Source organism: Phyllobates terribilis, unplaced genomic scaffold (genome assembly GCF_046119375.1).
Source record: "Phyllobates terribilis strain yellow unplaced genomic scaffold, ASM4611937v1 Scaffold_1__5_contigs__length_1240528914, whole genome shotgun sequence".
In the NCBI taxonomy this organism is placed as follows: Eukaryota; Metazoa; Chordata; class Amphibia; order Anura; family Dendrobatidae; genus Phyllobates; species Phyllobates terribilis.
The window spans coordinates 760,368,551-760,394,440 of record NW_027362761.1 but is presented as its reverse complement, the minus strand read 5'-3'; the positions used below and the strand labels follow the sequence as shown (position 1 = coordinate 760,394,440).

At 46.1% G+C, this 25,890-nt stretch overlaps 1 protein-coding gene across 1 annotated transcript in view; it reads right to left on the bottom strand.

Moving 5' to 3' along the window:
* The window catches only part of MFHAS1 (multifunctional ROCO family signaling regulator 1), a 129,176-nt gene that overhangs the window by 10,760 nt on the left and 92,526 nt on the right, over positions 1–25,890 (bottom strand). The window lies entirely within an intron of this gene.

Sequence of the window (25,890 nt, the reverse complement as noted above, 5' to 3'; positions counted from 1 at the left end):
AGCACTTTCCAAGTGATGCTAAAATCGCTTGGAAAGCGCTTGACAACCCGCATGTGGAAATACAAGTGAAGAACGCTTCACTTCCGCATGTCCCTGGCAGGAAACCGCATGTACAATCCGCATGTACAATCCGCATGTACAATCTGCATGTACAATCCGCATGTACAATCTGCATGTACAATCCGCACGTACAATCTGCATGTACAATCCGCACGTACAATCCGCATGTACAATCCGCATGAATTTTTTCTGCCAGGGAGATGCAGAAACGCTCAGGAAAAATCCGGAGCATTTCTGCATCGTGGGCACATTATGGCAGCATTACCAAAATCTTCACAAGCCTCCATTTGTGGCTAAAACGCTGTTACATGAGAGAAATGCAGAGACTTTCCACTTAACATTAGTCTTGTGTTACAGAATAATCAGATAATTCCCTCTGGAGATTTCATCCAAAGCTGTAACTAATACCATGTTAGGACACTTTTCCATGCTGTTTACAGGGCGACCAGACATATAACTATTGTATTTCTGGCAATGGTTATTTACTGAGCAATTTCAGCATTAGCAGTTGGGACATAAAACAATAGCAATGGGTGACAATAAGTCCTGAGGAATGTACCAGTATGCCAACAAGGCACACAAGTGCTCTCAAGAACCAGCGCTGTTCACAGCTTACAAGTCAGGCATGAGGTGACCTTTGACCTGTTAGACCCTACATTTGGGTCAAAGACATGTGATGCACTGTCAAAAAGTATGATCATTTTGGTATGCCTTTGTGATCCAGAGAGAGAGTCCCACATTCTGGACTCTGTCCTGCTGTATCCTTTCCCCTGTTCAACAGTGTCTCACAAATTTTGACAACTGGAGGATCTTTAGAACTTGAAAAGCTGCCAAACATTAAAAGGAATCTGTCACCAGGCATTTGCTATGTGATTTGAGAGCACCACAATGTAGGAGCAGAGACCCTGATTACAGTGATGGTTCACCTACTGGGCTGTGTTTTGCTGTTTCAATATAATCAGTGTTTTATTAGCAGACTATCACTACAGGACAACTGGCCTTGTGCCTCCTAGTCCAACCACATCCCCAGCACTGATTAGCAGCTCTGTCACTTTCTGTACACAGAAAGCTGTGGTTTGGGAGGGAGTATACACCGCTCAACAACTGAGCTCTGCTAGATCCACAGGATAGAAAACTGTGACTCTATCATAACTGCTGAATTCAGTAAACTAAGTTATACATAGCTGGAATCAGAGTCTCTACCACTACCTCATGCTGCTCTTAAATTACATAGCAAAACCAGCTGACAGATTCCTTTTAAAACTAGACACATCCATGAGATGTTCTTCATTTGACCAATGAGGGCAATATGGCTCTGCAGCACGAGCAGTATGGCTCTGCAGCACGGGCAGTATGGCTCTGCAGCACGAGCAGTATGGCTCTGCAGCACGGGCAGTATGGCTCTGCAGCACGAGCAGTATGGCTCCGCAGCACAAGCAGTATGGCTCTGCAGCACGGGCAGTATGGCTCTGCAGCACAGGCAGTATGGCTCGGCAGCACAGGCAGTATGGTTCTACAGTAAGGGCAGTGTAGCTCTGCAGCACGGGCAGTGTGAGAGTGCTGTAGGCACTAACTGGCTCTGAAATGAGAGCCATGGTGTGAGTGGGCTCTCCAGGTACTACAGACAACTGACAAGCATGTACAATTTTGGCTGCACCTGGGATAAGGCTGGTTCTGTCATGGGAACCCCTATTTAACATTGGAAAAAATTGGGCACTTTGTATTCAGGCAGCATATAGCGCCATGTACACAAGTTACATTTCCATATGGACACTGTGTAAAAGACACTATGTAGTCTTTTACTCTATTTTTGTCGTATCTGTTTCTTCCTTTGCAGTGTACTGGCAGTCATTACAAGTTTGCCACTATGTAGTTATTTATTTAATACTATGGAGTTGGGGAACATACAAGTGCTTCTCACTAAATTAAATATCATCAAAAAGTTAATTTATTTCAGTTCTTTAATACAAAAAAAGTGAAACTCATAAATTATATGGAGTCATTACAAACAGAGTGATCTATTTCACGTGTTTATTTCTGTTAATGTTGATGATTATGGCTTACAGCCAATGAAAACACTATTATCTCAGTAAATTATAATAATTAAAAAAAAAAACACCTGCAAAGGCTTCCTACGCGTTTAAAAAGGTCCCTTAGTCTGTTTCAGTAGGCTCCACAATCATGTGGAAGACTGCTGACTTGACAGATGTCCAGAAGGCAGTCATTGACAGACTCCACAAGGAGGGTAAGCCACAAAAGGTCATTGCTAAAGAAGCTGGCTGTTCACACAGTGCTGTATCCAAGCATATTAATGGAAAGTTGAGTAGAAGGAAAAAGTGTGGTAGGAAAAGGTGCACAAGCAACCAGGATAACCGCAGCCTTGAAAGGATTGTTAAGAAAAGGCCATTCAAAAATTTGGGGGAGATTCACAAGGAGTGGACTGCTGCTGGAGTCATTGCTTCAAGAGCCATCACACACAGATGTATCCAGGACATGGGCTACAAGTGTCACATTCCTTGTGTCAAGCCACTCGTGACCAATAGACAACGCCAGAAGCGTCTTACCTAGGCCAAGGAGAAAAAGACCTGGACTGTTGCTCAGTGGTCCAAGGTGTTGTTTTCAGATGAAAGTAAATTTTGCATTTCATCTGGAAATCAAGGTCCCAGAGTCTGGAGGAAGAGTGGAGAGGCACACAATCCAAGCTGCTTGAGGTCTAGTGTGAAGTTTCCACAATCAGTGATGGTTTGGGGAGCCATGTCATCTGCTGGTGGAGGTCCACTGTGTTTTATCAAGACCAAAGTCAGCACAGCCGTCTACCAGGAAATTTTAGAGCACTTCATGCTTCCCTCTGCCGACAAGCTTTTTGGAGATGGAAATCTCATTCTCCAGCAGGACTTGGCACCTGTCCACACTGCCAAAAGTACCAATACCTGGTTTAAAAACAACAGTATCACTGGGCTTGATTGGCCAGCAAACTCACCTGACCTTAACCCCATAGAGAATCTATGGGGTATTGTCAAGAGGAAGATAAGAGACACCAGACCCAACAATGCAGACGAGCTGAAGGCTGCTATCAAAGCAACCTGGGCTTCCATAACACCTCAGCAGTGCCACAGGCTGATCGCCTCCATGCCACGCCGCATTGATGCAGTAATTGATGCAAAAGGAGCCCCAAGTATTGAGTGCATTTACTCAACATACATTTCAGTAGGTCAACATTTTGGATTTTAAAATCATTTTTCAAGCTGTTATAAAGTATTCTAATTTACTGCGATAATGACTCTTGTGTTTTCATTGGCTGTAAGCCATAATCATTGACATTAACAGAAATAAACACTTGAAATAGATCACTCTGCTTGTAATGACTCTATATAATATATGAGCTTCACTTTTTGTATTGAAGAACTGAAATAAATTAACTTTTTGATGATATTCTAATTTAGTGAGAAGCACCTGTAGATGCAGATTTGTCTAGGAACTGGAAGATCAATCACACTAATCACACATAACATTTAAAAACATACAATACATATTATTCGCTCTCCAGCCTTTCATAATTAGCCCCACAATACAATTGTTTAGTTCGCAAACGTGATATTCCTCTTCTCTTTATTTTATGATTTTAGCAATATTGATTGACACCTTTGAATAAGATAGCACGGCTGTCTGCATTAGGCCTTAATGGTTCTCATATGTACTTGTAGTGTGCCGATGACCATCCCATGCTTGACTGAACCCTCCAAGGGGCGGCAGGGAATTGGATGCCCCCACCCCGCTGTTCTGCTCTTAGTAAATCATTCCTATTTATAGAAGAAGCAATTCCGCTGACAATGCAATTTCCGAATTTCATATTTATATGGCTCCAAAGCTGAGCTTCTGTTTAGCATCAGTAAGGTTTGTCTTCGCATGTGACTGTGCCTTGTATTTACTGCCATATTGTAGCCTATGTTAGCATACAACATAGCCCTCAGGAAAGGTGCCTACTGCAAAAGAGAATGTAAGGGGAGTATTATATTCTGCACCAGATGTCACCATTACGTCAGACATTCTCGACAGTATAACATACATCCCTGTGATGACATTGCTGGAGCACGACTGGACTTGTTTTCTGACCTACGGTATCCTGGTATTTCTGCAATGTACTGAATATGTTAGCATGCCAGGCATATGACTAGAAACTGCTATTTTATGAAAAGTGATTTATATGACACTTTCCAAAAGCAAGTACTGAGAAAACGGAGGGTCATTTCTGGCACAACCGACTTGGTAAAATTTACGCTTTATTAGGTGAAATTGAACATTCATTTTAAAACAGAAACTTCAACACTCAACGCGTTTCTGGCGTACTAAGACACCCTTACTCATAGGACTAAGCCAGGCTTCCAGCATGATCAGCTCCAACCTTCCCTGTTCCCCTCTCCTCTATATAGTACAAGTACTGTTGACCTAAAATTACATCAGATTTTCACACAAGCCCTAAAAGTAGATATTAGACCTTTTTATTGAGGAAAATGATCCAATATCACAAGTCTGTGAGTGGTAAAAGTATGTGAACCTTTAGGATTATTAGATAATTTGAAGGTGAAATTAAAGTCTGGAGTTTCCAATTAATAGGATGATAATCAGGTGAGAGTGGGTGACCTGTTTTTCTTCAAGAAGACCTGTAAGAAGATAAAAAGTTGCCATTTTTTGGTTCTTATTTTATTCTAACTGCTCCCCTTAATATTCGGTGTTGTGTTTTAAATACAGTAAGTGGTTCCAGAGATAAGGGCATTTTTATTTGGTCCTAATTTCTATGGTCTTTACCAAGTGGCTATGACTCAAAGAATTCTCGGGGGGCATGTTTTTAGGCTCTGTAATATTAGCCTTTAGCAGCATAAAAATTAGCACTAAATAAAAAGGCCCATATCTCTGTAACCGTATGGCAAATTAAAAAACAAAACACAATAAAACATAACAAAAATTGAATACTCAGAGGAGATGCTGGGAGAAAATAACAGCAAAACTATCTACTTCTGACCTGGTGACAAGACTTTTTTAAAGAACAGAGAAATCTGATTTACCAAAATCTGATCTTCACAACCAACGCGTTTGGCAAAGTGTATCATGGCACAAACAAAGGAGATTTTGAGAAACTCAAAAAAAGAGGAATTGATGTTTATTAGAATAGAAAAAAATACAAAACCATATCTAAAGAGTCTGGACTCCACTGATCTACATTCAGACAAATTGTGTACAAATGGAGAACATAAAGGACCATATTAATCTTCCCAGGTGTGATCGACCAACAAAGATCACGGCGAGGTCACAAAGGACCCAAGGTAACTTCTAAGAAACTAAATCTCTCGCTCACATTAGCTAATGTTAATGTTCAAGCCTCTACCACAAGGAGGACACTGATCAATAATGGTGTCCATGGCAGGATTACAAGTAGACAGCCGCTGCTTGCTCTCCAAAAAGAACTTTACTGTAAATCTGTTTTTTAGTTTAAATGAGAATTGCCTACTATGTTTGGAAAAAGAAAAACCCTGAATTACAGGATAAAAACCTCATACCATCTTTGAAACATGGCGGTGGTGGTTTTGACCTGTTTTGCTGCATCTGGACCAGGATAGTTTGCCATCATTGATGGAACAATGAATTCAGAATTTTATCAGCAAACTCTAAAAGGAAAATGTCAGGACATCCGTCCATGAGCTGAATCTTAAGAGAATGTGGGTTTTACAGCAGGACAGCGACAAAAGTCGTTCTACAAAAGAATGGTTAAAGAATAATACAGTAGAGTTTTGGAATGACCAAGTCAAAGTTCTGACCATAATCCTATAGTGTTGTGGAAGGACCAGAAGCAAGAAGTTCATGGGAGAAAACCCATAAACAGGACAGAGCTGAAGCTGTTTTGTAGGGAAGAATTGGCTAAAATTCCTTCAAGTGGATGAATAGGACTAACCAACAATTACCAGAAACATTTAGATGCAGTTATTGCTACACAAGGGGGTCACAGCAGGTACTGAAAGCAAAGGTTCATGTGCACTGCTCAAAAATAAAGGGAACACTTAAACAACAGAATATAACTCCAAATATATCAAACTTCTGTGAAATCAAACTCTCCACTTAGGAAGCAACACTGATTGACAATCAATTTCACATGCTGTTGTGCAAATGGAATAGACAATAGATGGAAATTATTGGCAATTATCAAGACACCCTCAATAAAGGAGTGGTTCTGCAGGTGGGGACCACAGACCACATCTCAGTACCAATGCTTTCTGGATGATGCTTTGGTCCCTTTTGAATGTTGGTTGTGCTTTCACACTCGTGGTAGGATGAGACGGACTCTACAACCCACAGAAGTTGCTCATGTAGTGTAGCTCATCTAGGATGGCACATCAATGCGAGCTGTGGCAAGAAGGTTTGCTGTGTCTGTCACCGTAGTGTCCAGAGGCCGGAGGCGCTACCAGGAGACAGGCCAGTATACCAGGAGACGTGGAGGGGGCCATAGGAGGGCAACAACCCAGCAGCAGGACCGCTACCTCCGCCTTTGTGCAAGGAGGAACAGGAGGAGCACTGCCAGAGCCCTGCAAAATGACCTCCAGCAGGCTACAAATGTGCATGTGTGACACCCCAGGGGTCTGGTTGTCACAGTGATAGAGATATTACGTCTGAGAGCAGGTGGGAGGTCCTTTGGTCAGGGATCCTGTGCATGCCACACCTCCTGCCCAGCCTTGGGAGGGGAAGAACTTCCCCTGTATAAACCCGGGGCTGAGGCAGAGTTAGTGAGTCCAGGAAGAGTAGAGACAAGAGCAGCATAGGAAGCAGCAGAGTCACAAGGAGTCAGGGGCTGGCAGCTAAAGAGCTCGCCCTGACTAAGAAGATTCTTTACCGGACCCGGAGTCCGAGGCTGTGGGGACTAACTTCTACCCAGCAGCAGAATCCGTCAGGCAGGGGATTTCAGGTCCCCTGGCTCAGAAGCCCGAAGGCCCGGTCACACGCGTGGGACCAGCACCGCCATCGTGGAGCGGAAGCCATTAGAAGGCCCCGAGTCACCGGCCATACGGGTGAGCACCACACGGTACACTCAGGGACGTGGGCTACTTACATCAGCTTCTAGCAAGGTAGCCAGAAGAGTACAGTCAGCTTGGGAGGCCTACAACTACGCCTGGCCAGGGGAGATCCCATCTGCTCAAGGACTGACCAGGCCCCGTTCGCTAGCAAGTACTCCGGGAGGGTCTATCGTTGTTACCAGTAAAGACCCTGAACGCTACCATACCGTCTCTGAGTGGTTCCTGCTACCCCCATCATCCACGTCGGCTGCCCTGAGGCCATACCCCTCCCGTTGGGGGTTATACTATCACGCTGCACCATCCTTCCACCGGCCTCAGCGGTCTGCCCTGCAGCAGCAGCCCCCTGGCTGCATTCAACGGGTGGCGTAGTCATCAACCATTTTCTACCGCTAACAGACTGCCGTCCAGTTTGACTCCCTGGGCACGGACCGGGTCACCGCCACGAGACTACAACCCTAAACAGATCCGGCTCCGGGTAAGCTCCCGCGTGCGCAACGCAGCGCGACACAGGCCCAGGGGCGCGTCAACTTTGGCGTAGTCGGCAGGATCACGTGCCCGCAACCACCGGGTACTGCGTGCCTGAAAAGCAAAGACTGTTCAAACTTACCAGTGGTGAAGATTCCCGCCATCGGTGAAGATTCCCGCCATCCGGCGCCATCTTCAGCCTTCTTCCCGCCATCGGTGAAGTTTCCCGCCATCCGGCGCCATCTTCAGCCTTCTTCCCGCCATCCGTGGAGTTTTCCCGCCATTGGACGCCATCTTGAGGACGCCGCGCGGGAAGAAGAGGGGCGTGGACTCCGAAAGCGCGCGAGAACTGAAGCCCCGCCTCACGTCCGGACGTTGCGTAAGGTCCTGGAAGGAGCCCAGCAGACGCCGACGTCACAGGAGCGCGACGGAAGGTCCTCAACCCTGACGATCCACTGCGGAGCCGCGGCCTACGGAACAGGATCATCGCAAGGTAGGCCACGGTCCACTAGGGGGGAGGAAGATGTCGGATACGGAGGAGAGCTCCACTGCCTCAACCCCCGCCAGCGCTACCGCTGTTGCAGTTATGCCCTTCACCATGCCCTATATCCCGGGAGCAGCTTGGCTACCCCAGTACTCAGGGGAGTCACATACCCTGCATGACTTTAGAGAAAAGCTGGATAGCCTCTTCCAGGTGTACCCCCTCACAGAAGAGCAAAAAGTGAGCATCCTGGTGGCCCAACTAACTGGGGCAGCCAAAAGGGAAGTAAAATCCTGGCCACCTGGGAGGAAGACTGTCGCAGGGATACTAACCCGGCTGAAGGACACCTTTGATACCCGCACCTCAGCCGAGATTAAACTTAGATTCTACGGGTGCAAGCAGCGAGCGCATGAGAGTATAAGGGACTATGCACTCAACCTACAAGAGGCCCTGAGGGCCATTAAGCAGACCGACCCTAATGGAGTGGGAAACGAGGACAGGCTGTTGACCGAACAATTTATAGAGGGTTTATATTGCAATGCCCACCGCACCCAGTTGCGGGCAATGGCCTTACAGGACCCTCATCTAGAATTTGCACAGTTCAAGGACAGAGCCATCCGGGTGCTCCGAGAACCGGCACCAGGTGGCGTTGTGACCCACAGACGCCCCACTACCACTTACTACCAGGAGGCGGCGCCCTTGTCAGCAGGGCCTGTGGGAGCTGATGCGCAGGCTTTGGACAATGACCCGGCTCCAGACCTACACCATCAGGTCCAAGAGCTAGCTAAAAGCGTTGCTGCGCTAACCCGAACTGTGCAGTCTTTACAGGTTTCCACTCCAGGGAAGATCCAGCTGGCATCCGGACCGGAGGACATCCCGTGGCGTCGACCAAGGAGGACCCCACCGGCCAGAGGAAGACCCAGTGACCGATACAGCGAGGACGGACGACCCATCTGCCGCCGCTGCAATCAACCCGGACATATGGAAAGGTACTGTTCTTTAAACGGGCACAACCTGGGGTAGAGGGCCAACCCCCAGGAAAAAGATCACCAGGCCCATCGAACTGGCGCGACAGATATGTGGGAGGACGTCCAGTCTTGCCTGTGGTACTGGATGGCATTCCCATGAGTGCCCTACTGGACACCGGGTCACAGGTCACCACCATCCCGTACGTGCTCTTCAAGCAGTACTGGAATGACTCGGATATTACCCGCTACCCTGACGACGACTTGAGTATCATCGCCAGCAATGGTCAGCCCGTGCCACAGATCGGATTTAAAGAGGTGACCATCAAAATTGGTAGAGTCGAACTGGCCGCACAGGGACTGATCATTGTAGATATTGACAAACATGAGAGTCACCCAAAAATAACTCTAGGAACTAATGTAATTGAAAATTGTCTTGCAGAGGTGATTTTCCTTTTACAGCAGGTTGCCAAGAATGCCAGCTCCGGCGAGCAGCGGGTGCTCCAGAAAGAGATCCGGGCACTGATGCAACGGCAACAAGTGGAACTCTCCGGCGGTGAGATTGGTAGCGTAAGAATGTGTGACCCTTTTCCTATTGCCATGCCCCCAAAAAGTGAAATGATGATTTGGTGCCGGGCAGCTATTGGTCTGAGAGGTAGAGATTACCAGGCAATGGTAGAACCAGTTTACTCAGACAGTAGGCCCACCATTTTGACAGCACGGGGGGTGGTCAATGTACGCCATGGGAGGGTGCCCGTTCGCATAATAAATATCGGGGAGAGGGAAGTGTACCTGCCCCGGTATGCCACGCTAGCCAAATTATATACCACTAATCAAAATTCTATACAATCTGTGGAACCCTTGCCTCCATCTCACCCGGAGGAAGGTAACGGCTCTAAGAAAGACATGGAGGACTGGTGTCAGCAACTACATCTGGGTACTGACTCCACTCCCTCACACCAGAAACAAGGAGTCTATCGGGTGGTTCAAGAGTATGAGAGAGTGTTTAGTAAACACCCGTTAGACTTCGGGCGAGTCAAGGGGGTAGAACACCGCATCCCCACGGGAGATCATCCTCCCATAAAAGAGAGGTATCGACCCGTACCCCCTGCACATTACCAACACGCCAAGGGGATGCTTAGAGACATGAAGGAGGCTGGGGTAATCCGGGATAGCTGTAGCCCCTGGGCAGCCCCACTAGTTTTAGTCAAAAAGAAAGACAACACCATGAGGATGTGTGTAGATTACCGGAAAATCAACCGTATCACACACAAGGATGCGTACCCCTTACCAAGGATAGAGGAGTCATTGGCTGCTTTAAGATCTGCTAACTTCTTCTCTACCTTGGATCTCACTAGCGGGTACTGGCAGGTTCCTGTAGCAGAGGCGGACCGGGAGAAGACCGCATTCACCACCCCGATGGGACTTAGCGAGTTCACCTGCATGCCGTTCGGACTCTGCAACGCCCCAGGAACCTTCCAACGATTAATGGAGTGCTGTCTGGGCCACAGAAACTTCGAGACGGTCCTGTTGTACCTGGACGATGTCATCGTATACTCCAAAACTTATGAGGACCACCTGAAACACCTGGCGGAGGTGTTCGAAGCTCTGGCGAGTTACGGCCTAAAGGTGAAACCCTCCAAGTGTCACCTCCTGAAACCAAAGGTGCAATACCTGGGACACGTGGTGAGCGCTGACGGAGTGGCTCCCGACCCCGATAAGATCACCGCAATTAAGGGATGGCCAAGCCCCTCCAGCGTAAAAGAAGTGCGGCAGTTCCTAGGGTTGGTAGGCTACTACCGAAGGTTTATTCCCGGTTTCACCAAAAAGGCAGCACCTATGCAGGACCTCCTGATAGGCCAGTCCCGGAAGGCCAAGAACCAGAAGCCGCCCTTCAAATGGGAAAAGCTAGAAGAAGAGTCCTTCCGCCAGCTGAAGATGGCCCTCACGGGGGATGAAATCTTGGCGTACCCGGACTATAGCCAGCCCTTCATCCTCTACACCGACGCCAGTAACATCGGGCTAGGAGCCGTACTGTCCCAGATTCAGCAGGGGAGAGAACGAGTAATCTCCTATGCCAGCCGAAAACTGCGACCCACCGAAAGGAACCCCGAAAATTACAGCTCATTTAAGCTAGAGTTCCTGGCCGTGGTATGGGCAGTCACCGAGCGCTTTAGGCATTACCTCGCTTCTTCCCGGTTCACCGTATACACGGATAACAACCCGCTGACACACCTGGACACGGCAAGACTCGGTGCCCTGGAGCAGAGGTGGATGGCCCGTCTGTCCAACTACGAGTTCACAATTAAATACCGGGCAGGGCGCTCCAATACCAACGCGGACGCCCTGTCCAGGATGCCCAACCTGCCGGACGGAGGAGAAGATCCGGAGGGACTGGAAGAAGTTGAACTCCCTGCGTTCCACCGTCATGGGACTATCCAGTATTCCCACCGGGTAAGGAGTAAGCAGGCTGCTACGTTGAACCCCTTACCTCACTACAACTGGGCGGAAACGCAAGACAGCGACCCTGCCGTCCGACTGGTGAAGGAGATGCTGACTCGCCCGGAGGCTAGCCTGGAATCAGACGCTCCAGAGGAAGCCAAACAACTATGGGCAGAGAAGAGTCGACTGTTCCTTTACAAGGGGAAGTTGTGCCGCAGAATGGTTAACTCCAGGACGCATGAACTACTCTGGCAAGTAGTGGTGCCACGAAGAGACGCAGCCATGGTGATGGAGGCATACCACGACGGAGCTGGACACTTCGGGTGGAAAAAGCTGGAGTTCCTGCTGCGCGAGCGGTTCCACTGGGTAGGCATGAGGGGAACCATCGAGAAGTGGTGCAGAGACTGTGGCCCGTGCAATCTGAGAAGGAAGGACCGGGCCAGCCAGAAGACTCCCCTGCAGTCCATCGTCACCCGGCAACCGTTGGAACTGGTAGCCTTGGATCATGTAAAACTGACCCCCAGCAGAAGTGGCTACGTCTACGCGTTAACCATCGTGGATCATTACTCCCGGTTTCTGGTTGTCGTCCCCGTCAAGGACTTAACGGCTCGAACAGCAGCTAGAGCCTTCCAGCAGCACTTTTGCCGTCCACACGGGTACCCGGACCAAGTGCTGACGGACCAGGGACCTGCCTTTGAAGCGGAGGTCTTCCAGGAATTCTGCAATCTGTATGGCTGCCGGAAGATAAGGACGACACCCTACCATCCGCAAACTAATGGACTTTGTGAGAAAATGAACCAGGTGGTAATGGATCTTCTAAAAACGTTGCCCCTGGAAGAACGCAGTCTGTGGCCTGAGAAGTTGCCCGATCTGGTGGACCTATACAACCACATCCCGGTAGGTTCCACCAACTGTACCCCGGCTTACCTAATGAGGGCAAGACCTGGTAAGTTACCTGTTGACCTGGAAATGGGAGTCCTGACGCCCGAGGACACTTCACCAGAAACGGACTGGGACACAGAGAGGCAGCAGCAGTACCGGAAAGTACAGGAGAGCGTGGAGCGAAGTCTCTGTCAGGCTAGGGAAAGACAAGAGAAGACTTACAACCAGTATGCTCCCGCTGTTCCCCTGGTACCCGGAGAGCAGGTCTTGAAGAGGAAGAGACGGCTCCACAAGTTGGACGACCAGTGGGAGAAGGACCCGTACACCGTACTGCCCTCAAGCCACGAGAACCCGAAGGTCTGTACCATCAGTAAAGACGGAGGGGAAACCACAGCCATTGTATCCCGGGACCACCTGAAGAAGTGCCCCGAACAACTGAGGAACCCTGAGGAGGAACAGGAAGACCATCGACCCGTGGAAGAAAGGGAAGATATGGTTAGTACCGTGCTCGGGGACTTCCCTCGGTCTTGGACTCAAGTCAATGGTGCAGTTGTGGTACCCGTACTCACCTTCCTCCAACCATCATCCCAAGAACCTACGGAGCAACGGGTAGAGCTGGAAGAGCAGCCGGTCCAGGAGGCAGAAGACTCCACCCAAGCGGAACAGGAGAATCCACCCTCTGCTTATAGTGAGCCTGCCGTACCCCTAGTGAGACAAAGAGCCGGTAGACAGCTGCCCAGTTTACCCTTGACAGCTCTTACACCCTGTAGTTCAGGGCCAGACAGTCAGCTCCGTAGGTCCACTAGGGCCACTAGAGGCCAGTTACCCGCACGTTGGAGGATCTAAATGTTTAAGTTGTTTTACAATGTTTACCTGTTTATTGTTGCTTGTGTGTAATTTTGTGTTTCTAGTTGTTTTTAGGAGTCTTCGGTGGATTTACCGGGAATCCTTTGTATATAGTTGGAGCGTAACCCAGGATGGACTAGAGACTGTTAAGGACTCGGGGTAGGACAGACCCCTACCTGGTTACGTCTCCCTGTGTTGGTGAAATGGACACCTTTGCTTTTCTTCAAAGACTGCACCCGGTTGCGGACATCCGTAACCATCTTATTGTGTTTCCTTATTGTATTTTATTGTTCTTTGATATACCTTGTTATATTTTTCTAAAAAGTGTTTAGTCCCGGAGTACTAAATTTCACTAGGGGGGAGTGTGACACCCCAGGGGTCTGGTTGTCACAGTGATAGAGATATTACGTCTGAGAGCAGGTGGGAGGTCCTTTGGTCAGGGATCCTGTGCATGCCACACCTCCTGCCCAGCCTTGGGAGGGGAAGAACTTCCCCTGTATAAACCCGGGGCTGAGGCAGAGTTAGTGAGTCCAGGAAGAGTAGAGACAAGAGCAGCATAGGAAGCAGCAGAGTCACAAGGAGTCAGGGGCTGGCAGCTAAAGAGCTCGCCCTGACTAAGAAGATTCTTTACCGGACCCGGAGTCCGAGGCTGTGGGGACTAACTTCTACCCAGCAGCAGAATCCGTCAGGCAGGGGATTTCAGGTCCCCTGGCTCAGAAGCCCGAAGGCCCGGTCACACGCGTGGGACCAGCACCGCCATCGTGGAGCGGAAGCCATTAGAAGGCCCCGAGTCACCGGCCATACGGGTGAGCACCACACGGTACACTCAGGGACGTGGGCTACTTACATCAGCTTCTAGCAAGGTAGCCAGAAGAGTACAGTCAGCTTGGGAGGCCTACAACTACGCCTGGCCAGGGGAGATCCCATCTGCTCAAGGACTGACCAGGCCCCGTTCGCTAGCAAGTACTCCGGGAGGGTCTATCGTTGTTACCAGTAAAGACCCTGAACGCTACCATACCGTCTCTGAGTGGTTCCTGCTACCCCCATCATCCACGTCGGCTGCCCTGAGGCCATACCCCTCCCGTTGGGGGTTATACTATCACGCTGCACCATCCTTCCACCGGCCTCAGCGGTCTGCCCTGCAGCAGCAGCCCCCTGGCTGCATTCAACGGGTGGCGTAGTCATCAACCATTTTCTACCGCTAACAGACTGCCGTCCAGTTTGACTCCCTGGGCACGGACCGGGTCACCGCCACGAGACTACAACCCTAAACAGATCCGGCTCCGGGTAAGCTCCCGCGTGCGCAACGCAGCGCGACACAGGCCCAGGGGCGCGTCACATGTGTCTGCACAAACAGTTAGAAACCGACTCCATGAGGGTGGTATGAGAGCTCGACGTCCACAGATGGGGGTTGTGCTCACAGCCCAACACCGTGCAGGATACTTGGCATTTGCCACAGAACACCAAGATTGGCAAAGTCGCCACTGGCGTCCTGTGCTCTTCACAGATGAAAGCAGGTTCACACTGAGCACATGTGACAGACGTGACAGAGTCTGGAGACGCCGTGGAGAGCGATCTGTTGCCTGCAACATCCTTCAGCATGACCGGTTTGGCAGTGGGTCAGTAATGGTGTGGGGTGGCATTTCTTTGGAGGGCCGCACAGAGGTAGCCTGACTGCCATTAGGTACCGAGATGAGATCCTCAGACCCCTTGTGAGACCATGTGCTGGTGCGGTTGGCCGTGGGTTCCTCCTAATGCAGGACAATGCCAGACCTCATGTGGCTGGAGTGTGTCAGCAGTTCCTGCAAGATGAAGGCATTGATGCTATGGACTGGCCCGCCCGTTCCCCAGACCGGAATCCGATTGAGCACATCTGGGACATCAGGTCTCGCTCCATCCGCCAACGTCACGTTGCACCACAGACTGTCCAGGAGTTGGCGGATGCTTTAGTCCAGGTCTGGGAGGAGATGCCACAGGAGACCACCCGCAACTTCATCAGGAGCATGCCCAGGCGTTGTAGAGAGGTCATACAGGCACGTGGAGGCCACACACAATACTGAGCCTCATTTTGGCTTGTTTTAAGGACATTACATCAAAGTTGGATCAGCCTGTAGTGTGTTTTTCCACTTTAATTTTGGGGGTGACTCCAAATCCAGGCCTCCATTGGTTAATAAATGTGATTTCCATTGATGCTTTTTGTGTGATTTTGTTGTCAGCACATTCAACTTTGTACAGAACAAATTATTCAATGAGAATATTTCATTCATTCAGATCTAGGATGTGTTATTTGAGTGTTCCCTTTATTTTTTTGAGCAGTGTATTTTGGCCACTCACAGACAAACTATTGGATTATTTTTGTAAAAAAAAAAAAAAATGACAAAGTCTCACATTTTTACTCACTTTCCATATTTCCTAACAATTTAAAATACAGATCACATTCTTCCAACCATTTTACTTATATTTGGAGCAGAGATTGTGAATTAAAATAAATTTAATAGAATACGTTGCAAGCTGTAATATCAGACATATAAGTTGTAAAACTCAGTTGTGCTGTTTGTTTGCATAAGGGCTCGCTCACACGAGTGTATAACTTGGACGAGTGCTATGTGATGTTTATCGGATAGCATTAGGACTAATGGGGCAGGGCAGATCCACCTTTTTTTTCTTAGGCCGCATGAGAAAAGAATCGCAGCATGCTGCAAATGGCTCCGCAAAACGGATATCAAGCACCCATTCAAGTCTATGGGTGCGTGTAAAGCATCGGACTGTAATCGGATGTCATCAGAGTGCAGTCCGATTTACGTGGACACAGACAATAGAGAAGATGGAGAAATTAAGTTCTCCATCTTCTCCGCACCTGTGATACAATTCTCTCATGCGAGAGTTTGAGCCATGTGTCATTACTATAATGGAATAATTGGAAGAGAGAATCATGCTCTATGCATGTACACGGTTTATTTCATGATGTGTTCTGTATTATACCCGGTATCAGTGCTATCTATATATTTTGAAAATCTTTAATAACAGATTAAACATAACCCAAAGACCAAGCTGGATGAACTATGCATTTTTCCTTTTCATTTTTTGTAACTACTATGTGATGGATATCCAGAAATAAGGAGAAGCATAATTTAAGTACTGTATATATTACATTACTCTATTAGCTAGTGAACAGCCCCTGCTTCTTCTTTGTGGGACCCAGCACCTCTCAGACCTTTTACATAGGTTGGAGCTGTGGATTATGTCCTCTGTTTACAGGGAATCTGTCACCAGGTTCTTGCCACAATAGAGCAGCATAATGTAGGGGCAGAGACCCTGATTCTAGCCATGTATCTCTAACTGGGTTGCTTGTAGTTTTGATAAAATCACTGTTTATTAGCAGGAGATTCTCATTAGAGGACTAGTAAACCTGCTGTCAGGTAGTCAAGCATATTCATGAGCTTTCCACTCCCACCACTGATTGTCAGCTTTCTGTGTACACTGTACATGGGCAGAAAGCAGTCAATCAGTGGTGTGGGTGGGTTATACAGAGCTCAGCATTCAGAGAACTGATAAAACTGTCACAGAGAAAACAGGGATTTTATCAAAATGATAGCAAGAAGCCCAGTAAGTGACACATCGCTGGAATCAGGTTCTGTGCCCCTACATCATGCTGCTCTCAGATGGGGTAGCAAAAACCTGGTGACAGATTCCCTTTTATTTAGTCCTCTCCCAGACATCTGTCAACATCCTTTACAATGAAGAAATGTAAACTTGTAGAAACATACTGTAAAAGAAAATACTGACAAGCACCTCATTGAAAAATGAAACAAATGTACAGATACAAACACACACATGTGAATAATTTTGAACTGTATTACTGCTATACATACTGTAAATACAATATTGAAATAATCAGCTCAGTTTGATCAATTTGTGTGAGCCCATCTGCTAGCGACAAGGCGACGTTTTTAGATGGGAACTCATGCTAACAAACTTACCTCTTCTGAGCATAGGCCTACAAATTGTAAGGACAGGTAGGATCTACAATTTGATCAAGCTGTGCAATTGAAACAGACTTTAAAAAGCCAGTGGTTTTTTTAACCCTGTAAGGGTATGTTCACATTAGGCATTTTTTCAGCGTTTTTTTTCTGCACCAAAACCTGATCTCTTAGCAGGCAGGAAGCAGCAGAAAAAGCAGGTTTTGCTTGTTTTTTTGCTGCATTTTTTTCACTGTCCATTTGTCTCTTTATGAATGCTGTTAAGGTTCAGTGAAAAAAAAAATTACTTACTTATTCAACTTCATAAGGGTTGTGGCACAAAAAAAGCAGCAAAACTTGATAACTGCGTTTTTGCAGCGTTTTTTCAGCATTTTTTTCACTGCCCATTACTTTCAATGGGTGAAAAACAATGCAAAACTGATGAAAAAACTCTGAAAGAAGTGACATGCTCTATTGTGCAAAAAAACATACAAAGCACAAAATACTGATGACACAAAAACCAAGGTGTGTGCATGAGATTTCTGCAATCTCATAGACTTTGCTGGTGCTGTAAAACGCAGCTGAAAATTTGCATAAAAAAAAACGCATCAAAAACGCCTAGTATGAACATGGCCTAAAGGGTTTCTCCTGTTGAATTGAATTTTAGAAAAATCTGATTACTAACACAGAAGAAAAAAGTATATATTAAGATAGAAAACTACCCCTGGTGCCTATTAATAATCTTCATCCCAGTCAATCTACACTTGGCATTGTCCCCCCACCCTCCTAACTCAAAGATTATCTCAATGAGATGGATGCATTTCAGTCTCTAATCTGCTAATTGTAATACAGGATCAGGGCATTACAAAAGGAAAGTTATTATCGAAGGAAAGAGCTTTGTTGGCTTCCCAGGAATTAATTTTTGGGCTGTGTCCAGTTCACAATAGACAGGTGGCCAGAAAGCCTATTCAATTCTGGCAAATAACGAGCAACTAGACTAGGTCAACCATGGATATTAGATATGCAAATAGTGCTCTTGATTGTTATGGAACAATTAAGGTAAAACATGTGTCCAAAGCATTCACTTTATCTTAAGTATCTTAAGGCTGTGTGCCCACTATGCGTTTTTCAAGCGTTTTTGCCGCGGAATTTCTGCAGCGAAAACGCTTAAAAAACGCTTGGTAATACGTGCCCCACGGTCCCCAATGATAATCCGCTTGTGCTGTGCACATGCTGCGGGAATTTCCGCTGCGGATTATCATTGCGGAAAAATACACAGCATGTCCATTAATTTTGCGGACACGCAGCATAATTGCCTCCATTGACTTGCATTGAAACCCTTAATATCCGTATGACTACATGTGCACATGCGGATATTAAGCGATTCAATGTGCGGATGGTACCCGGGTCTGTAGAAGAGGAGACTTTCCTCCAGACCCAGGTACCATAGTACCTGTTAAAAAAAGAATTTAAAATAAAAAATAAAGATTATACTTCCGTTCCGATGGCCCCCGATGTTTTCTCCGCTGTGTCTGGTCTGCTGTATGGGTCGCAATGGTGTGAAAGGACCTGCCATGGCGTCATTTAGTTATGTGACTGCTGACGTCGGCGGTCGCGTGACCGGTCACATGACTCAATGACATCACCGCAGGTCCTTTAACACCACCGCAACCCATACAACAGACCGGACGGAGCGGAGAAAACACCGGGGGCCATCGTAAGGTAAGTATAATCTTTATTTTTTACCATTCTTATTCTTTTTTCTTTTAACTATTACTTGGTCACACTATATAAATTCACGCCGGTTGCATGGATTTATATAGTGTGACCAAGTTGTCAAGCACTTTTCCAAGTGATGCTAAAAGCGCTTGATAACCCACATGCAGAAATACATGCAAAAAAGCTCGACAAACCCTTCTACCTGGCGGGAAAAACACATGTAAAAACCGCATGCGTTTTTCCTGCCAGGGAGAAGCGGAAAAAATATGCAGCATTTCTGCATCGTGGGCACATATCCTTAGTATAAAATACAATTTCATCGATCGTGATGTAAGGGTACTCCAACATAAATTTGGAGCATGGGACAAGGTTCAACCAAGCTCAGCAGTTTAACCAGGAAATACCAATCAGCACCAGTGATTCCCATTATGGGAGAAGCCCCCAAAATAATTTTCTCCCAGGAACCCCTACGACTGTTCCTTCTTCATCAGAGCTGTGTGTATGGTAATGCTTTTTATTATTTTTCTATATGCATCTCCTGAATGGAGATAAGACGAGTAAAAAATTCTGTCATCAAAGCTTCACAATCAGTCCCAGTCATCTCTTAGTAGACAAAAGAAGACTTCTCTGCACCCATGAAGTGCATTCTACATGCACGTAATAGAGTAGTGTACAATGGAGAACATCTTCTAAACACAGCGAAGAACAAATCCTTTATGAATGTTCATGGTCCTTACAGTACATGTCCATAGAGGTTTTATTGTGAGTCAGCGTTATAGCCTTCTGGCTATGCTGCCTATTATTGAGATGAACAATTCATTCTACAATCTTGTAGAAGCTCAATTGAAAGGGTGCAAAGTCTGGCATAGAGCCCATACAAGATAACAGCAGACTGCAGATATGCTTTAAGAAATGAAAAACCTTAATGGTCTAGCTTTATCTCTAGGACTACTGTGGAGGAAAGATAATTTTATAGGTATACTTTGTAAAAAAAAAAATATATATATATATATTATTTGGAACATTCTCTAGATGTTGGGCAAACCACAAAATTTCATGAGATCTCACTTTACACAATAGGGGAAATATTGTTTTGAGAATGTTTTTGGAGAATATGTCACAGTGTTCTAGCATAATATATGTTGGATCTGAAAAGCTGCTCCAGGAAAGCCGTCTACATAAAGGTGGTCACTAGTGATGAGCGAGTATGCTCGGTTAGCCCTTTCGGCAAGTATGCTCGCGCGAGTATCTTCAGCGTACTCGGTGACATGTTTCAATCACCCCCGTGCGCATGATTTGCGACTGTTTGATAGCTTTAATACATGTGAGGAATGCTTAAGAAACAAGCATTCCTCACATGTATTAAAGCTGTCAAACAGTCGCAAATCATGCACACGGGAGTGATTCAAACATATCACCGAGTACGCTGAAGATACTCGGTACTCGCAGGAGCATACTCGCCTAAAGGGTTAACCAAGCATACTCGCTCATCACTAGTGACCACACAAGGAGGCACCAGTAACTTGTTTTCTACACTTTACTGTCACAAAGAATGTAGCAGAGTGCATACAGAATAACAATTGCGATTACAGTTAAATATTAAACTTTGCAGCCAATTAAAGAAACAGGCTGAACTGAACAGCAGTTAACAATCACTCAAGGAACTGGCTTTTGGCTTGTGTTCTGAAGCCCAAGAGTAATGATTCATAGTACACATGAAACCTATGTCATTCTTCTTGGGAACTGCTAGCAGTAGAGGAAAAATCAGGAGGTATAATTAGTAAATATCTTCATACACACTTTAAAAGGGGTTTCCCATTAACAAAATATATCACCCATCCGCAGGATAAGTGATAAATGTATAAACCTTAAAAGTTGCCCACTACTCGGACAACCCCTTCTCAATCACTGTTTCCCCAAGTAAAATAATAACTATACTCACCTCCGGTGACGGCACCGTTCCAGCGATGTTGGAACTGGCTCTCCGGTGGGCTTCTTCACTCTCTCCTCTTTCGGACAAATCAGACATCTGTGAGAGAGCAGCCGCAGCTCTCACCTCCCCTGGATGTCAGCTACGTCCGAAGGCTAGATTGGCGCCAGCACCGGAGGTGAGTATAGGTATTACTATTTTACTTGGGGAAAACAGTGATTGAGAAGGGGCTGTCTGAGTAGTGGGCAACCCCTTTAAGGCACATAATCATGAGACTGGGTGTCCTAAAGTCCCTTGTGTAGTGAACATTTGTGACCATGACTCCTAAAGATCGTGAATAGAAGAGTGGTAGCACTTTTTCACTGCCACTTCATCCATCTTAGGAACTCCACCAGTTTTTGGAACTGGTTTGGGTCTCAGCAGCCAGAAGCCTCAGCGATCATACATGTACCATTTATCCTGAGCATAGATGATAAATCTTATTCATGTGACAGCCACTTTAAGTGTTGATCTCATCATGAATCACACAGGTGATGAAAATGCCATAAAATGTAATAAACAGGATACACATTTCATTGGTGGAATCCTTAGGAAGTCTGATTGGTATGACAGGCTGACCAGAACGCTATTCGATTACATTTAGTTTATTTTATTCATTATTTAGAGAGAAAAAATTGTTTGCAAGCATCATCACTTTTTGTGTTTCAAGAAAACAGAGCTTTGTGCAGACTAACCTCCTGAAGAAACCAAAAGTCATATATCATTATACATTAAACGTCTGCTTTGTGCACTCTAAATAATTGTATTTAGTCTCAGATTTCCAAGCTGTAAAATCACAATTATCACTACCCCAAGTTTAATGTTTTCCTAATGGGGAAAAACTTGCAATGCAAAATACTTTACAACTTTAACAATTTCAGACATTGTGGTACACAATGTTATGTTCTTCATGATGTCAGATGTGCACAACAGCCGCGGCAGGTGCCAACAGCTGGGCAGCCACAAATCAGAGTGTCTTAGAAGTCCCTCATTGCTATTGTTTCAACACACAAGACACAAGGCTTCTTTGCTTGTCCTGGCAGCATTTTCTTGTGGAAGACCATGACTTTTTCTGGTTGTGGTAAAAATCCTTATTACACACAGTTTTGTAGTGGATTTACAATATTTCACTGCATTCCTCATCTATTCTCAAGAGCTCCAGCTCTAGGAGCATTATCAGAACAAATAGGGGCTTCTATCAGGGTCTCTTCATGCAATTTGCTGTAATATTTACAAGCCTTTCTTTTTCATTTCCCAGCCACCTGGAATGGTGCTCTGTACAGGAAGCTTCACGTTCCATCTAGCACAGTGCATCATTTCCTGTGACAGAAGATAAATGATTTCCCTTCATTGTGATTTTTGTTCTTTTTATAGAGCGGTTCTGCTTTCAACTTTTTCCAAGATATTCATTTTTATGGATTACACTGCACTTCCACTAAGTGGACAGACCATGAATGGTGATGCTCAACCACTTACATTCTTCAAATAAACATGAGTTTTGTCTGACAAAAAGAAGACCTCAAAGTTATCCGATTAAAAAGTATACAACTAGAGTAACAGTTTTCTACAAGCTCACTTGTATAAGGACCGAAAAAAAAAGTTATTTCCAGGAGAATAATAAGTATCCATTGGGCGTTGTGAAATACAACACCATTCCACCATAACCATCATCAGTAGTATGAGTAGAACATGAAACGTTTACGACAATTTTGGTACCTCTCATACACAGGAATAATGCGCAAAGTGAAGTTACAGCACAGGAATAATGCACACAGTGAGGTTACAGCACAGGAATAATGCGCAAAGTGAAGTTACAGCACAGGAATAATGCACACAGTGAGGTTACAGCACAGGAATAATGCGCACAGTGAGGTTACAGCACAGGAATAATGCACACAGTGAGGTTACAGCACAGGAATAATGCGCACAGTGAGGTTACAGCACAGAAATAATGCGCACAGTGAGGTTACAGCACAGGAATAATGCGCACAGTGAGGTTACAGCACAGGAATAATGCACACAGTGAGGTTACAGCACAGGAATAATGCGCACAGTGAAGCTACAGCACAGGAATAATGCACACAGTGAGGTTACAGCACAGGAATAATGCGCACAGTGAGGTTACAGCACAGGAATAATGCGCACAGTGAGGTTACAGCACAGGAATAATGCTCACAGTGAGGTTACAGCACAGAAATAATGCGCACAGTGAGGTTACAGCACAGGAATAATGCGCACAGTGAGGTTACAGCACAGGAATAATGCACACAGTGAGGTTACAGCACAGGAATAATGCACACAGTGAAGTTACAGCACAGGAATAATGAGCACAGTGAGGTTACAGCACAGGAATAATGTGCACAGTGAGGTTACAGCACAGGAATAATGCGCACAGTGAGGTTACAGCACAGGAATAATGCGCACAGTGAGGTTACAGCACAGGAATAATGCGCACAGTGAAGTTACAGCACAGGAATAATGCGCACAGTGAAGTTACAGCACAGGAATAATGCTCACAGTGAGGTTACAGCACAGGAATAATGCACACAATGAGATTACAGCACAGGAATAATGAGCACAGTGAGGTTACAGCACAGGAATAATGCGCACAATGAGATTACAGCACAGGAATAATGCACACAGTGAGGTTACAGCACAGGAATAATGCGCACAGTGAGGTTACAGCACAGGAATAATGCGCACAGTGAGGTTACAGCACAGGAATAATGCACACAATGAGATTACAGCACAGGAATAATGCACACAGTGAGGTTACAGCACAGGAATAATGCGCACAGTGAGGTTACAGCACAGGAATAATGCACACAATGAGATTACAGCACAGGAATAATGCGCACAGTGAGGTTACAGCACAGGAATAATGCGCACAGTGAGGTTACAGCACAGGAATAATGCACACAATGAGATTACAGCACAGGAATAATCAGCACAGTGAGGTTACAGCACAGGAATAATGCGCACAATGAGATTACAGCACAGGAATAATGCACACAGTGAGGTTACAGCACAGGAATAATGCGCACAGTGAGGTTACAGCACAGGAATAATGCGCACAGTGAGGTTACAGCACAGGAATAATGCGCACAGTGGGGTTACAGTACAGGAATAATGCACACAATGAGATTACAGCACAGGAATAATGCACACAGTGAGGTTACAGCACAGGAATAATGCGCACAATGAGTTTACAGCACAGGAATAATGCGCACAGTGAGGTTACAGCACAGGAATAATGCACACAGTGAGATTACAGCACAGGAATAATGCGCACAGTGAGGTTACAGCACAGGAATAATGCGCACAGTGAGGTTACAGCACAGGAATAATGCGCACAGTGAGGTTACAGCACAGGAATAATGCGCACAGTGAGGTTACAGCACAGGAATAATGCGCACAGTGAGGTTACAGCACAGGAATAATGCGCACAGTGAGGTTACAGCACAGGAATAAGGCGCACAGTGAGGTTACAGCACAGGAATAATGCACACAATGAGATTACAGCACAGGAATAATGAGCACAGTGAGGTTACAGCACAGGAATAATGCGCACAATGAGATTACAGCACAGGAATAATGCGCACAGTGAGATTACAGCACAGGAATAATGCACACAGTGAGGTTACAGCACAGGAATAATGCACACAGTGAGATTACAGCACAGGAATAATGCGCACAGTGAGGTTACAGCACAGGAATAATGCACACAGTGAGGTTACAGCACAGGAATAATGCGCACAGTGAGGTTACAGCACAGGAATAATGCACACAGTGAGGTTACAGCGCAGGAATAATGCGCACAGTGAGGTTACAGCACAGGAATAATGCACACAATGAGATTACAGCACAGGAATAATGAGCACAGTGAGGTTACAGCACAGGAATAATGCGCACAATGAGATTACAGCACAGGAATAATGCACACAGTGAGGTTACAGCACAGGAATAATGCGCACAGTGAGGTTACAGCACAGGAATAATGCGCACAGTGAGGTTACAGTACAGGAATAATGCACACAATGAGATTACAGCACAGGAATAATGCGCACAGTGAGGTTACAGCACAGGAATAATGCGCACAATGAGTTTACAGCACAGGAATAATGCGCACAGTGAGGTTACAGCACAGGAATAATGCGCACAGTGGGGTTACAGTACAGGAATAATGCACACAATGAGATTACAGCACAGGAATAATGCACACAGTGAGGTTACAGCACAGGAATAATGCGCACAATGAGTTTACAGCACAGGAATAATGCGCACAGTGAGGTTACAGCACAGGAATAATGCACACAGTGAGATTACAGCACAGGAATAATGCGCACAGTGAGGTTACAGCACAGGAATAATGCGCACAGTGAGGTTACAGCACAGGAATAATGCGCACAGTGAGGTTACAGCACAGGAATAATGCGCACAGTGAGGTTACAGCACAGGAATAATGCGCACAGTGAGGTTACAGCACAGGAATAAGGCGCACAGTGAGGTTACAGCACAGGAATAATGCACACAATGAGATTACAGCACAGGAATAATGAGCACAGTGAGGTTACAGCACAGGAATAATGCGCACAATGAGATTACAGCACAGGAATAATGCGCACAGTGAGATTACAGCACAGGAATAATGCACACAGTGAGGTTACAGCACAGGAATAATGCACACAGTGAGATTACAGCACAGGAATAATGCGCACAGTGAGGTTACAGCACAGGAATAATGCACACAGTGAGGTTACAGCACAGGAATAATGCGCACAGTGAGGTTACAGCACAGGAATAATGCACACAGTGAGGTTACAGCGCAGGAATAATGCGCACAGTGAGGTTACAGCACAGGAATAATGCACACAATGAGATTACAGCACAGGAATAATGAGCACAGTGAGGTTACAGCACAGGAATAATGCGCACAATGAGATTACAGCACAGGAATAATGCACACAGTGAGGTTACAGCACAGGAATAATGCGCACAGTGAGGTTACAGCACAGGAATAATGCGCACAGTGAGGTTACAG